Raw genomic sequence first — 15,943 nt, 5'->3', positions numbered from 1 at the left:
AAAACTCGCCATTCTCTGCTGTTATGGAAGTTGCAGGTCTTTTAAACTGATTTGAAAAGAAGTAATTAAAAAGATAGCTTTTTTCCAAATCGCACAAGGAATCTCTTCACGTTATCAACATCAAGGTAACTCACCGCAACTAAATACACAGTTAAAAATTATTTGATTGCATCTTCACTCTGATCGCAGGGCAGAGTTGCCAGCTGGAACATTGCATTCCCATGCACAAACTGCCTCATTGGGTAACTACCTTGCCAGATTACACCATGCACCAGTGTCTGAGAGGCAGCACTGCCCCCGCTCAGGCTCCGAGAGTGCTGTCGGTTGCCTCACCACCAGCAGTCGTGCGCTGTTAGCAAACACTTAGTACCTACTACCTGTTGTGTGCCACTGCTTGGGAAAATTTAGAGCAACCTCTCTAAACCATAGTGTCCCAGAACACTGTGCTCATTTTCTTGTGACTATCCAGCAGCCAGGTCATCCATAGAACTGCCCTGTCCTTTGTTCGCAGCAGTTCCTTTGCCACCTCAAGTAGTTACATCTACTTGGAGCACCCGCACAATCTGCTCCCTAACACACAACTTCCATACCAGGTGGAAGTAACTGTTCTATATTCCCCCCTTGCTTTGCAGATACTTACTGAGTTAGTTCACAATACCACCAAAAGACGACGCTGGGAGAAGCAACTCCTCAACCCTCCTCCATCCAATTCCCTCCTCTCCTCCCTCTCACCTAGTTTCTTCCAGCAGAAAAAAATATCAGATGGCAGCACAACTCTTTAATACTGGTACCTGGTAAATTCGTCACAAAACATCTGCTCTCTCTCCCAAACTCTCTCTCTCTCTCTCTCTCTCTCTCTCTCTCTCTCTCTCTCTCTCTCTCTCTCTCTCACACACACACACACACACACACACACACACACACACACTCCCTCTCTCAGGTGGCTAATTTTTTCCCAGCGGCTGTCTGTCATGTATCATGTACTACACTAACCACTACTTTGTCCTGAACAAAGCACTGAATACCTGGTGAGTCCTCAGCTATGGATATCTTGGAAATGTTCCCTCATTCTATGCGATTGATGACTTATTAATTAAGTAAATCGATACCCTCTGCAAGCATTCAGTTTTCCCTGCATTCCATTGGTGGATACTAGGACTGTTATATGTGGTGTGATTTGACCCTGCAACTGCCCTGTTTCCAAAACCCTTCCTGATTTTTCTTTCCCTTTGCACACCTTTTGGCTGACAATAGCACATTATATCATTTTGTGGGACGCCCATTCCATTGGAGGTAACTATGAACTTCAAATTACAGCTGAACTGCATGCTATCTTTAAAAAATCTGTGGATTAATGTTTGTGCTTTCAGTGCCAGTACTGAAAAAAAATAAATAGGAATTTCAAAGTCAGCGTGGATTTGCATCATCATGGTTGTGAAATTCCTGACTGCCACAGGTCTGCCGAGTTTATTCTATAAAGCACTACAGAATGCCTACGTTTGTTCTCTCAGCTACACCAAGGTGAAGAAGGAGGAGGATCTCAACCCTGCCGATCACAGTAAATCTATCAGACTTCCCCGACTAAGTATAATACTTCTCCAATAACTGAATGCTGGTGGCATCAATCAATATTAAACAAAAATCCACCACAGATGGAAATGTCTCATTTGTTTTCCTTGTGGGTGGTATCAGTGTGTTAGGAAGAGAGACGTAATCGTCTTACAAGCAACCATCATAAAAAGTGGACTTTGTTCTAGGCGTACACAAGTATCACTAATGATATCCAAGTTAAAAACTATATATGCTTTGTAAAATGAGGTATGGTTTTGCTACCACATGAAGTGGTCTTTCACATAAATATCGCAACATGGAATATAGATGGTGATCGTGGGGGTGTGTATTAACAGACCGTACGTGCCGGTGCACGTCGCCAGACCTAGCGAGGTGGCGCGGTGGTTAGCTCACTGGACTCTCATTCGGGAGGACGACGGCTTAATCCCGCGTCCGGCCATCCTGATTTCCGTGATTTTCCTCAGTCGCTCCAGGCAAATGACGGGATGGTTCCTTTGAAAGGGCACGGCCGACGTCTTTCGACGTCCTTCCCTAAACCGATGAGACCGATGACCTCGCTGTCTGGTCCCCTCCCCCAAACAATCCAACCCAATGTCACCAGAGATGTAAACTCGTAATAAAATCGCCATTCTCGGCGAATTTAGAAAGCGTATCGGCTAAAGAACGTGGTATTAGGCCGATATTTGCAACTCCGTCATGCCGTTGCCAGATATTTCCCATGCTAATAAACCGTATTTATAACGCTTTTTATCTCGATGCCACGTAGACAGTGTAACAGAAGTTCTGCGATACATATAGGGGGTTATAGGTGAGTGACGATGATCGTTGATTGTGAATTATCACATGCACTAGATGGTGTGCTATGTGGGGAATCACTTGAAAAACGTAACACTAAAGTGAAGTCGTAAGATGTGAACAAAATCCTATGAGCAATACACCAGCTTTTCAGATCTATTCTCTTACGCTTTCTGTCTGAGATTTGGAATCAAGTCTCTCCATTCAACCACATATTTGCGTTAGATCCTATGGAGATGTCTTATGACGATTACAACCACTGGTGAATCATATTTGAGGCATTCTTATATCTATAAATGATATGATCTCTCGGTGTTCCATTTTTCAAAGAGAGCCTAGCATTGATTCCTCGTACTGGTGGTGCATATTCTGCCTAGGTATGATCGATGTTTCGGTGTCCTAGGTGACAGTCATCCTGACCTAATCTTTTCACAGTGTGTCATCCATTTTTATGACTTAGAGAGCATAAATACATGTGGAACAAGGTGGTGTTCTTTAGGACTTAAACCCATAGAGCACTGATAGTATGCAACATCAGTTGTCAATTCCAGTAGTGGAGGAATGGAGTGACACCTAGACGAGCATGTAAATACCCTCATACCCCGCATTTTTTGTCATAATTTCACACAATGTACACTCCTGGAAATGGAAAAAAGAACACATTGACACCGGTGTGTCAGACCCACCAAACTTGCTCCGGACACTGCGAGAGGGCTGTACAAGCAATGATCACACGCACGGCACAGCGGACACACCAGGAACCGCGGTGTTGGCCGTCGAATGGCGCTAGCTGCGCAGCATTTGTGCACCGCCGCCGTCAGTGTCAGCCAGTTTGCCGTGGTATACGGAGCTCCAGCGCAGTCTTTAACACTGGTAGCATGCCGCGACAGCGTGGACGTGAACCGTATGTGCAGTTGACGGACTTTGAGCGAGGGCTTATAGTGGGCATGTGGGAGGCCGGGTTGACGTACCGCCGAATTGCTCAACACGTGGGGCGTGAGGTCTCCACAGTACATCGATGTTGTCGCCAGTGGTGCAAGGTGCACTTGCCCGTCGACCTGGGACCGGACCGCAGCGACGCACGGATGCACGCCAAGACCGTAGGATCCTACGCAGTGCCGTAGGGGACCGCACCGCCACTTCCCAGCAAATTAGGGACACTGTTGCTCCTGGGGTATCGGCGAGGACCATTCGCAACCGTCTCCGTGAAGCTGGGCTACGGTCCCGCACACCGTTAGGCCGTCTTCCGCTCACGCCCCAACATCGTGCAGCCCGCCTCCAGTTGTGTCGCGACAGGCGTGAATGGAGGGACGAATGGAGACGTGTTGTCTTCAGCGATGAGAGTCGCTTATGCCTTGGTGCCAATGATGGTCGTAAGCGTGTTTGGCGCCGTGCAGGTGAGCGCCACAATCAGGACTGCATACGACCGAGGCACACAGGGCTAACACCCGGCATCATCTTGTGTGGAGCGATCTCCTACACTGGCCGTACACCTCTGGTGATCGTCGAGGGGACACTGAATAGTGCACGGTACATCCAAACCGTCATCGAACCCATCGTTCTACCATTCCTAGACCGGCAAGGGAACTTGCTGTTCCAACAGGACAATGCACGTCCGCATGTATCCCGTGCCACCCAACGTGCTCTAGAAGGTGTAAGTCAACTACCCTAGCCAGCAAGATCTCCGGATCTGTCCCCCACTGAGCATGTTTGGGACTGGATGAAGCGTCGTCTCACGCGGTCTGCACGTCCAGCCCGAACTCTGGTCCAACTGAGGCGCCAGGTGGAAATGGCATGGCAAGCCGTTCCACAGGACTACATCCAGCATCTCTACGATCGTATCCATGGGAGAATAGCAGCCTGCATTGCTGCGAAAGGTGGATATACACTGTACTAGTGCCGACATTTTTATGCTCTGTTGCCTGTGTCTATGTGCCTGTGGTTCTGTCAGTGTGATCATGTGATGTATCTGACCCCAGGAATGTGTCAATAAAGTTTCCCCTTCCTGGGACAATGAATTCACGGTGTTCTTATTTCAATTTCCAGGAGTGTATGTATTTCCCACCAATTTTCTAATTTTATAACGTTTTCCATAGCTTCAACGCATTTTACTCAATTACTCGATGACTAAACGACAACTCTAGACGACTTATCATGTCAAGAAAACGTCTCGTCGCGAAGATCTCATGATCCTATCAGCCAGTGACATTGCACCGTCAGGTGGCTTGCGGAGTATGGATGTAGATGTAGATGTACCCAATTTCTGTGTCATCGCTAAACCTCTCCCTCCATAACTTTACGGGGATCAAACACATGTGGACGTATCGCAAACCCTGATACAAAGCCTTCATTACATGACACAAATACCGTTTCTTAGTGTAGGAAATAGCTCTCACCAGAGAGTAAATGCAAAACCTACATTGCTCAACCAGAACACTTCATAAATTCGGTAAGAGTTTATTATGATTTGCCACCTACCCCCTATGTGAATGGAGTCAGAAAGTATTCCCACATTTGTGGGATAAAGTCATTTTGAAATGAGGCAAACCTTCGTCGAACGTATAGGCTTAGGACCCTGAGAAAATCTCCATATGGCCTCTCTCTACGCATCTCGCAACTCTTTCTCTGTCTTTAACCAACCCCCTGCAACACTGCCCCGATTTAATTTGAAACTGACCAGCGATAGGCGGGTACTATACCTACTACTTTCAATCTCTCGTGAAGGAACACAATGAGCTGAGTTCCACGTAAGCAATACTCTTCAGAATTTTGATTTCACAAAGGGTATAGTACCTGTTAAAAACATTTTCTGGCCTGCGCTATTGATACAGAGCGATTTTCTCGTTCCAGTATTGTAACTGCCTTTCTGCAAAGATTGTTTAGTACCAACCTAACTGGCATCACCCACCCAATTACACTCGATCTCTCTAGATGCTTGCCTACTGAGGAGTTTTGCACTCCTTATTGATAAGCAATAGATACAAGCCTCATACATTTGAGAGTGTTGTGCTGATACAATAGACGATTAAAAAGATTTCTTCGTTCTGGTGTAGGTGAGAGAACAAACTTAGGAATACTATAGCGCTTTAAAATATACACCAAGCAAACATGAAGAGGTCGGGAATTCCAGAACTGTGGCAATATAAATTTGAAATTCTAACTATCATTTTACACAGCACCACTTCCACTCGAGATGTCAAATTCACGCTTAGTAAGTTTATTGTTTCCTGAGAGCAATCTTTCCAGTCCAACCCCTCCCCAGAATGTTTAAAACATAGCATGTAATTGAGCTGGAATTTGAAGTTCTCAGCTACTCCCAACGTAGAAAAGCACTCCGTCTTCAGGCCACAAGTGGCCCATTGGGACCATCCGACCGCAGTGTCATTCTCAGATGACAATGCGGATAGGAGGGGCGTGTCATCAGCACACCGCTCTCATAGTCGTTATGATGGTTTACTGTGAGTGGAGCCACTACTATTCGATCGAGTAGCTCCTCAGTTGGCATCACGAGGCTGAGTGTGCCCCGAAAAATGGCAATAGCACATGGCGGCCCGGATGGTCAGCCATCCAAGTGCCGGCCACGTCCGACAGCGTTTAACTTCGGTGATCTGACGGGAACCGGTGTATCCACTGCGGAAACGCCGTTGCCCCCAACGTAAAAGACTCCCTGCAAGATCAACTAACTCTGCTATTATCCACCAACAGGAGGCACAGGGGGAAAAAAGTCAAGAAGAGTTTGGAAACCTGGTAGTGGTGGGATAAAATCTCGCTTTATGTACCAGTCCTAGAATCCACCCGTAGGATTCAATGAAAAACTGCTCACACATAACGGGGATCGATGGCATTAATTAATTAGTCAATAAACCTGATAGAGTGAGGGAATATTTCCAAGACATCCACAGCTGCGTATTTACAAGGTATCCATCGCTTTGCCCAGAACAAAGAAGTGTCTAGTTTAGCACATAGAGATGATTGCTGGGCGAGAAGTAACCATCGGAGAGAGAGAGAGAGAGAGAGAGAGAGAGAGAATGAGAGGGAGACGGAGAGGGGAGAGAGCATGTGTTTCGAGAGTAATTTCCCAGGTATCAATATTAATGAGTTGCCGCCACCTTTATCAAAGAGTTGCCGAAACCTGATGCTTTGTGAGACTAGAAGTAACTAGATGGGTGAGCGGGCGATATGGAGGGGACGAAGGAACTGCAGGGAGAAGTGGTGAGGGTTGCTTCTCCCAGCGTCCTCTGTTGTTGGTATTGTGAACTAACTCGGTACCTCCACAACAAGGATAGCACAAAAAGCAGCTACTTCCTGGCATGGGAGTTGTGTGTTTGAGAGCAGTTTGTGCAGGCCATACAACCAGAATTAGCCAGTTGAGGTGGCAAAGGACACTGCCATAAAAAAAGAGCGCCGCAGTTCTGTAGGTGACCTGGCTGCCAGGGGGGTCAAAAAGCAATTAGTACAGTATTCTGAGACACTACAGTCTGCTGGTTTGGACAGATTGGGCGGAATTTTCCCAGGCAGTGGTACATGAGAGACAGTAGTCAGTTGGGATGTGCCAATACCATGAGACGCCTAGCAGTGCAGGGGCCGACAACACTCTCATGGCCTGAGCAGTTGTTCAGCGCCCTCTTGGACACCAGCACATGGTGCTGTCTGGCGAAGCAGTCAGCCCGTGGGGCGCGTAACGTCCCAACCCAGATGCCTGTCCTGCAGCCAGTGCGAAGATGCATGAAGAGTTTTTTAACAGTGTAATTAAGTGCAGTGACTTATATTGATGTCGATTCCTTGCATGATCGAAAAAAACGATCTATTTAATAACTTCTTTTCTATGTATTTTACAAGACCGCATCATCTCAAACAGCAGAGAATAATGAGCTAAACAAATAGTATATCCTTCGCTAAGTAACTGACATTGATTTGAATTTCCTGCCTTGAATTCCTTCCTCTCCAGCGCCGACTGATTTCTTTTCCCGCCAATTTCCAGATAGGGAGTGGAGAGGGAGGTGGGGGATAAGAGGGGAGGGCTGAGGGATTTCCCAGGAGGGGGAGGGGTAATTAATTTATTAATTCAATTAGTAAATTAATTTGTTATTAACAGTGTGCTTGTATTGGTGAGTGGGTTTTCCAGAGGAGTCGAGGAGGTGAAAGGGGTGGGGGAGGGGGAATATTGCAGGGCTCTCTCAGAAGGACGGATTACCCCAAGGGGTCATAAATCAACCCGCAGCAGAACAATAGGTTAACGTCATAAATCAATCAGCTGTCGCAATGTAATTTATTTGCATATGAATTTGATATCAAAAGTGACACATTGCCCTACTATTCTGGTTTCAAGGCTGGTGTAGCTGCTATCACGACTGAGCAATGATACCCTTATTCTTATCTACATTCTTTAATGGCACAGTCCGAGAAGTTCGGCGTCAGCATCAGGATCTACAGCTGCCACCCATTTGGTGTGATCCCCATAGGCAATTTTCCGTGACTGCCGACCCGTAAGGCTCCTGCAGTCTGGTGTGTTCTCACCAACGAACTTCGACAGCCTTTCTGTATAATCCATTTTCAGGACGGTCAGTAAAAGTTTGAGGAGGTTGTAAGAGTCTTGCAGGGTACATTGTGCTGAAAAATAATTGTTAAAAAATACCGGGTGATCAAAGAGGCAGTACAAATTTGAAAACTTAATAAACCACGGAATAATGTAGATAGAGAGGTAAAAAGTGACACACATGCTAGGAAATGTCATGGGGTTTTATTAGAACAAAAAAAGCAAAGTTCACAAAATGTCCGACAGATGGCGCTCGACAGCAAAACAATCATGTATAAAAGGAGCTGTAATGAGAGAGAGAATCAGATGCGCCAGCTGTCGCAGCATGTTGACGTTACCTGAAAAGGCTCTTTTAGTGAAGCTGTGTTATCAGAATGGGGAATGTGCAAGTTAGCGTTACGATCCTGTCGCCATAGGAAGGAGATTCGAACGGGTAAAGGTCACTTCTAAAATTTTCCCGGCGTATTTGTTCTTCTAATAATTAGCCGGATCCCGTCGACATTCTGCCGCGATATTTCGGCCCAGAGACGTCCGGCCATCATCAGGTGAGTACACAACTACTGAAGAGCCCAGGTGCGACGATGTCAGTGCTTGCGAAAGGTTTAAACTTCGCCCCTACACCTACTTCACTGCCTTTAACGGATTTCATCAGTTGCATTGAGGAAGCCATTAGACGTCTCCCTACGGATACTGCAGACAAAATTCGACGTGAATCTTGCCGAACGGTGATGAAATGTGCGCCACAACGGAGTAACATCTCGCCAGCTGAAAGAGCTGCTCTCCGCAGCCTCAGAGAAGATACTAGCACAGTCGTATTGTCTGCGGACAAGGGTAACGCCGCAGTTCTTCTGACAAGGGAATCCTACAACGAGAAGATATATTGTCAGATAAATGATTCTACGCACCGCAGAATTGAAAAGGACCCAACAAGCCGAATATCAAGGAAAACTGCTATCCTTTTGAAAGACTGTTCTCTACCTGAACAAGTTATCAAGAGATTGAGACCACACAATGCAGTACCACCAAGACTCTACGGTCTTTCCAAGATACACAAGGATAGTGCCCCACTACGATTCATAGTGAGTAATATTGGTGCTGCGACCTATTCTACAGCAAAATACTGAAGCCGTATGTGGGTAAGTGTTGCCACCATATACGTAATTCAGAGGATTTTGTCAGTCGCTTGAAGGAAGTTAAGCTTAGCAGCTCGGATTTATTAGTCAGCTTTGATGTGGTCTCACTTTTTACCAAAATGCCTTTAATGGAATCGTTACATCTTATTGGTAACTTATTCAGTGAAGAAATGACGGCCTTGTTTGGACATATACTCTCCTCAACGTACTTTTTATTCAATGACGAATTCTTTGAACAAACAGACGGCGTCGCCATGGGGAGCCTTTTGTCCTCTGTGGTAGCTAATCTCTTTATGGAGGACTTTGAGGAGAAAGCACTCGAGTCTGCTGTCTTAAAGCCTACAGTCTTCTGGTGGTACGTAGATGATACTTTTGTTGTATGGCCTCATGGCAGACAGTAACTGGAGAAATTCCTTCATCATTTAAACTCATTACATGAGAACATCAAATTCACGATGGAGATTGAAAAAGATGGCACTTCACCATTTCTAGACGTGCTAGTACGCCGTAAAAATGATCGGTCATTAGGACATTCTGTGTACAGGAAACCGACTCACACAGATCTGTATTTCCAGGCGTCAAGCTGCCATCACCCAGCACAAACAGCCGGTGTTCTCAGTACCTTAATACATCGAGCGCATGTAATATCGGATGAAGAAAACCTCCACGCAGAATTAGAACACTTGGAGAAGGTTTTTAAAGAGAATGGCTACACTTCACGTGATATAAGAAAGGCCCTGCGCAACTGTCATAACAAGAAGCAGCGCACTAAGGACGCTGATGACGACTTTAATTCAACTGCATTTCTACCATACTCCTGGAATGTGTCGTCGAAAATAGGCCGATTACTGAAGAAGAATAAAATCAAGGTTATATTCCGCCCACCAGCAAAGAACCGGGCCCTGGTTGGATCCGTTAAAGACGATTTACAACTGAAGAAAGCAGGCGTCTAAAAAATTCCCTGTGAATGTGGCTCTGCATATATTGGCCAGACGACAAGAACTGTCCATGAACGATGTACAGAACCTGAAAGATACACCTGTCGGCCGCAACCGTCAAAATCGGCAGTAGCAGCGCACTGTATTTCATTGGGACATTCAATGGAATGCAATGGAACAAAAAATTTTAGCTCCAGTTTCCGGATTTTGGGATTCCGTAATCAAGGAATCAGTGGAAATACACTCCTGGAAATTGAAATAAGAACACCGTGAATTCATTGTCCCAGGAAGGGGAAACTTTATTGACACATTCCTGGGGTCAGATACATCACATGATCACACTGACAGAACCACAGGCACATAGACACAGGCAACAGAGCATGCACAATGTCGGCACTAGTACAGTGTATATCCACCTTTCGCAGCGATGCAGGCTGCTATTCTCCCATGGAGACGATCGTAGAGATGCTGGATGTAGTCCTGTGGAACGGCTTGCTATGCCATTTCCACCTGGCGCCTCAGTTGGACCAGCGTTCGTGCTGGACGTGCAGACCGCGTGAGACGACGCTTCATCCAGTCCCAAACATGCTCAATGGGGGACAGATCCGGAGATCTTGCTGGCCAGGGTAGTTGACTTACACCTTCTAGAGGACGTTGGGTGGCACGGGATACATGCAGACGTGCGTTGTCCTGTTGGAACAGCAAGTTCCCTTGCCGGTCTAGAAATGGTAGAACGATGGGTTCGATGACGGTTTGGATGTACCATGCACTATTCAGTGTCCCCTCGACGATCACCAGAGGTGTACGGCCAGTGTAGGAGATCGCTCCCCACACCAAGATGCCGAGTGTTGGCCCTGTGTACCTCGGTCGTATGCAGTCCTGATTGTGGCGCTCACCTGCACGGTGCCAAACACGCATACGACCATCATTGGCACCAAGGCAGAAGCGACTCTCATCGCTGAAGACGACACGTCTCCATTCGTCCCTCCATTCACGCCTGTCGCGACACCACTGGAGGCGGGCTGCACGATGTTGGGACGTGAGCGGAAGACGGCCTAACGGTGTGCGGGACCGTAGCCCAGCTTCATGGAGACTGTTGCGAATGGTCCTCGCCGATACCCCAGGAGCAACAGTGTCCCTAATTTGCTGGGAAGTGGCGGTGCGGTCCCCTACGGCACTGCGTAGGATCCTACGGTCTTGGCGTGCATCCGTGCGTCGCTGCGGTCCGGTCCCAGGTCGACGGGCACGTGCACCTTCCGCCGACCACTGGCGACAACATCGATGTACTGTGGAGACCTCACGCCCCACGTATTGAGCAATTCGGCGGTACGACCACCCGGCCTCCCGCATGCCCACTATACGCCCTCGCTCAAAGTCCGTCAACTGCACATACGGTTCACGTCCACGCTGTCGCGGCATGCTACCAGTGTTAAAGACTGCGATGGAGCTCCGTATGCCACGGCAAACTGGCTGACACTGACGGCGGCGGTGCACAAATGCTGCGCAGCTAGCGCCATGCGACGGCCAACACCGCGGTTCCTGGTGTGTCCGCTGTGCCGTGCGTGTGATCATTGCTTGTACAGCCCTCTCGCAGTGTCCGGAGCAAGTATAGTGGGTCTGAAACACCGGTGTCAATGTGTTCTTTTTTCCATTTCCAGGAGTGTATGTCTTGACGATTATCTTATAAATCGTTACAAAGGCTTTCAGCTCGATAAAAATTGGAATCCTGTTATTAAAATTACACAATCACAGCCGAATCGACAGCGTCATTCGATACTCAATGACTAGATGATCTTTTATTTTCACCACCGAGGGCAGCACGTACAACTCGGCTATGCCGCGCATGTCAACACCTGACGCATGCACGTAGGATGCCAGAAAAGTTCGCATGCGCGAGATTCGGCATAAATACCGCGACTGCGCCTGGGCTCTTCAGTAGTTGTGTACTCATCTGATGATGGACGTACATCTCTGGGCCGAAATATCGTGGCAGAATGTCGACGGGATCCGGCTGCATACCCGTAAATTATTAGAAGGGTAAAGGTCAGTTGACAAACGCAGCTGTGGCGAGAATGATTTCGAAGTTCGAAGCCACGGGTTGTTTAGACGATAGACCCCGTAGTGATCGACCGAGCACAAGGCGTAATGCTGCCGAGACAGTTCAGGAAAAAATGGGGACTGTAGCGGGTTCGTCTATGCACGGGGAAGTCAGCGCTCGTACAGTCGCACGTCGCACCGGCATTCCATACACGACTGTTTGGTTGGCACTTAGGCGTACCCTTCGATGCTATCCGTACAAAATCCAACGGCATCATGAACAGTTACCTGGCGATTTAGTGAAGCGGAGGGCATTTGCGGTGTGGGCGTTGCTAAAGATGAGTAACGTGTTGTGGACCTACGAAGCTCATTTCAGGCTCCGAGGGTCTGTCAACGCCCACAACTGCAGAATTTGGGCTATCGAAAATCCTAGTACTGTCGTGGAAACTCCATTGCACGACGAGAAAGTCACGGTATGGGTTGGATTTACCACATCTACCGGTATCGGGCCTTTTTTCTTCGAGAAAATGCGTGATTCTGGTTTTGTAACTGCTACCGTGACGGGTGAGAGGTACGCCGATATGTTTCAGAATCGCATCATCCCCAGCCTGGCTGATAAACACCTGCTGGAACGCACGATGTTTATGCAGGATGGCGCTCCACTCCATATTGCTAGACGCGTGAAAGATCTCTTGCGCGTCGTTTTGTGATGATCGTGTGCTCAGCCTTCACTTTCGTCATGCTTGGCCTCCCAGGTCCCCAGACCTCAGTCCGTGCGATTATTGGCTTTGATGTTACCTGAAGTGATAAGTGTATCGTGAGCGACCGACATCTGTAGGGACGCTGAAAGACAACATCCGACGCCAATGCCTCACCATAACTCTGGACATGCTTTATAGTGCTGTTCACAACATTATTCCTCGACTACAGCTATCGTTGAGGAATGATGATGGACATATTGAGCATTTCCTGTAAAGAACATCTTCTTTGCTTTCTCTCACTTTGTTATGCTAATTATTGCTATTCTGATCAGATGAAGCGCCATCAGTCGGACATTTTTTGAACTTTTGTATTTTTTTGGTTCTAATAAAAACCCCTGTCATTGGAAGCATGTGTGTCAATTTGTACCTCTCTATCTACATTATTCCATGATTTATACAAATTTATACTGACTTTTTGATCACCTGGTAGATACATTACGTCGTTTCCGTGTTAATTAGCAAATGAAGTTAGCCAGTCAGGCTGTAGCGCACTCAAATTCATTCGCCCCGCCAGAGACTGTGTAGCCAAACGTGTTCTTCGCCGGGGCTCCTGGAAAAGAACAACAAAGCTAAACAAACCTCAGGCATGGAACGGTAGCAAGGACCGAACCCGAGCCAAAGTCTCAGCAGTGTCATGCGCTCTCAACTACGCTAAGGGAAAGACTGAAATTAATTATGTCTGTAGGTCTCCTTGAATCTACGCGCGCAGCTGCCTATTTGTGAACTTTGACCGCAGTTAATTCGGAAGCGTCAGTATCTATCGAATTATTTCCTTGGCCCTTATTCTACCTTACAACTCCCTTACAAGCCTTTCCGTAGTCTGAGGTCATCTTTCCACTAAAAAGCAGGACCCCTGTTCTAGCTGGTGAGCGTATGACTGCCTTCCCAGAGAATTCGTCACTGTTTTCTTGGATAAAGCACCACAAAATGAAATAAACACTGTGGCCGCATCCTCCCCAAGTTTCTCTTCGACTTCCGCCAGTAGTACAGTGGGTGTAGGATCGCATACCCGTTCTTCCAAACACTGTCGTCATATGTTCAAGTTTTTTGTTGAGAATCTTATTGTCGGAGAGGGAGCGCTGTGTACCAATGATCTGAACACCCTGTTCCTCTGCGCCAGGTGGTGGCAGCTGTCTCCAGTAGGTATAAGTTGGTGTACATCTTCTTCCAGTACGTGCTGTGGTCAAACTTTCAGTCCACTCTTGTTTTACCAGAACATTCAGACAGTGGAGTACTCCCTCCACCTCGACTTCCATAATAAAATTAGTGTTCTGGTGTTTGAAACTGAGACGACTGAGGAAATCGTTCACTTTGTCTCTTCCATGCATCCACACGAGGAATGTGTTGTGTACGCGTCCTGAAAAACAGGTAGGATTCCAGAGGGCTAATTACAGGACTACCTCTTCGAAATGTTCCATATGCATGTTGCCAACAATTACGAAAGTGAACTCTCCACGGACACCCGTGAAAAAGCAGATGGATTCTTTCCATCGGTTTCGTTTTGTGCACGAAAAATAACCAATTTTTTTCTAAATTTCGTCTCGTTTCCAACACAAGTGACATGCAGCATTTACTTACAAATCTCAAATATTGACCCATGGCCAACTCAGTTTTATCGTCCATTACATCCTTTTTGTTATTATGAGTAATTGAGTCTACATTCGCTGTTCAACTAGAAAGGTAAATGTATAATCATAATTTGTGGACATCGAACAAGAACAACATACAAGTTTTATTTTGATTATGGTAAACTTATTAAAGGAGGTAGTGGGAGCCATGTGACGATCAGTTCGCGGTTTGAAAGTGAATAGTTAACATTTATGACGGATACACCCTTGTTTCTTCATTTGTTTCCATTACGTGTATTCTGCTTGCGAGAATGAGCAATCTGTTCACATCGAAATTCATGAACACTAAAGTGAAAAAATTTGAGTGATTACGGTACCTCTAATTAACGAACAACGTGAGTGAACTGTTGTCATTTTAAGGAGCGTATAACGACACTGTCATCGAAACTAACCACTCCTGTATTCAGTAATTAGTGTGCTCGATTTATCTAAAACAACCTCAGAAAAGTAATTATATTTGATGACTTGCTAAAGGTCTGGGCTAAATACGAACTGTATTGGTTCTGGATAAATGTGAACTGTTGATCTTGTGCCACAACACAAAAAATTACTTCCCTATGCGTCTATCTGTATACGTGCACTAATTTCTTTTTCTAATGTAAAATCTGGTCATCGGAGGAACTGAGTGAACTCCACAGGTAATGGAGTGTGTGTTAATATCGACTAAACTATTGGTTTGTGTACATTTATGAAAGCAACCAGTCCATACGTATGCACGCTTTGAGCCTCAGGGTGACTACGTGGAGGTGCTAAGTGGCTTGAGGTGAATAACGTCGCACACGCCTTCCGTCTTCTCGTAGTAGTCACTAACGCAAAGAAAATACGTTGACACCAACACGCCTCGAAGGTTTGGTCATTTCCGCTTCAAGTCTCTGGCCAGTAAGCCCCAACGACTCTTATAAAGACACTCAACTGAAAAGAGAAAGTCGAGTCTCACATGAACGCCAGTATAGTTCAAGTTATTAAGACGTCCAAGAAAATCAGTACAGTTGCAGATACCATAAGAAGGGCTTATTTCAATAGTGGTACAAGTCCATTTGTGTTCATTTTAAGATACAGAGTCCTAAAGTAAAACGAGCGCTGAAAAATCTGCAGTTGAGATACCAGAAATATTCAAGCATATGGCATCTTGCTAGAGATGAACCTTTATTTCTGTTTGTTTGAATCATTAATGTCAGAAGCACTATAATCAGAAAAGTGGAGGTAATGGACTTGTACCACTATTGAAATAAGCCCTTCATATGAACATCTCCCTCGTCAACAGTAGGCTAAACCTTCAGATATTTTGCGACTGAGTACGTCATGGTATCGATGTTAGTAACAGTGGGTCATAATGGCATCCCATGTTTTGTGAATCTTCGGAAGTACACAAAGTCTCGACGAAACTGGTTCTCTCTGTCATAGCTATTTAACAATTGCGCCCCCCAAATCAGATTCCTTGAGAAGCGCCATAGTATTCCAGTTCACAGTCTTGGCTGGATCAGTGGCGATCTTCCGGTATGTACTGTCTTTTAGCAAGTTCTGCATTTTCTCAGTATAGCCT

At 46.3% G+C, this 15,943-nt stretch overlaps 1 pseudogene; it reads right to left on the bottom strand.

Moving 5' to 3' along the window:
• Nucleotides 1-5,898: 5,898 nt before the first annotated feature.
• Nucleotides 5,899-6,016, bottom strand: LOC126357336 (5S ribosomal RNA; annotated as a pseudogene).
• Nucleotides 6,017-15,943: the final 9,927 nt, after the last annotated feature.

Source organism: Schistocerca gregaria, chromosome 3 (genome assembly GCF_023897955.1).
Source record: "Schistocerca gregaria isolate iqSchGreg1 chromosome 3, iqSchGreg1.2, whole genome shotgun sequence".
NCBI classification, from domain to species: Eukaryota; Metazoa; Arthropoda; class Insecta; order Orthoptera; family Acrididae; genus Schistocerca; species Schistocerca gregaria.
The sequence above is the reverse complement of the archived record's forward strand: the minus strand, read 5'-3'. Positions and strand labels throughout refer to the sequence as shown.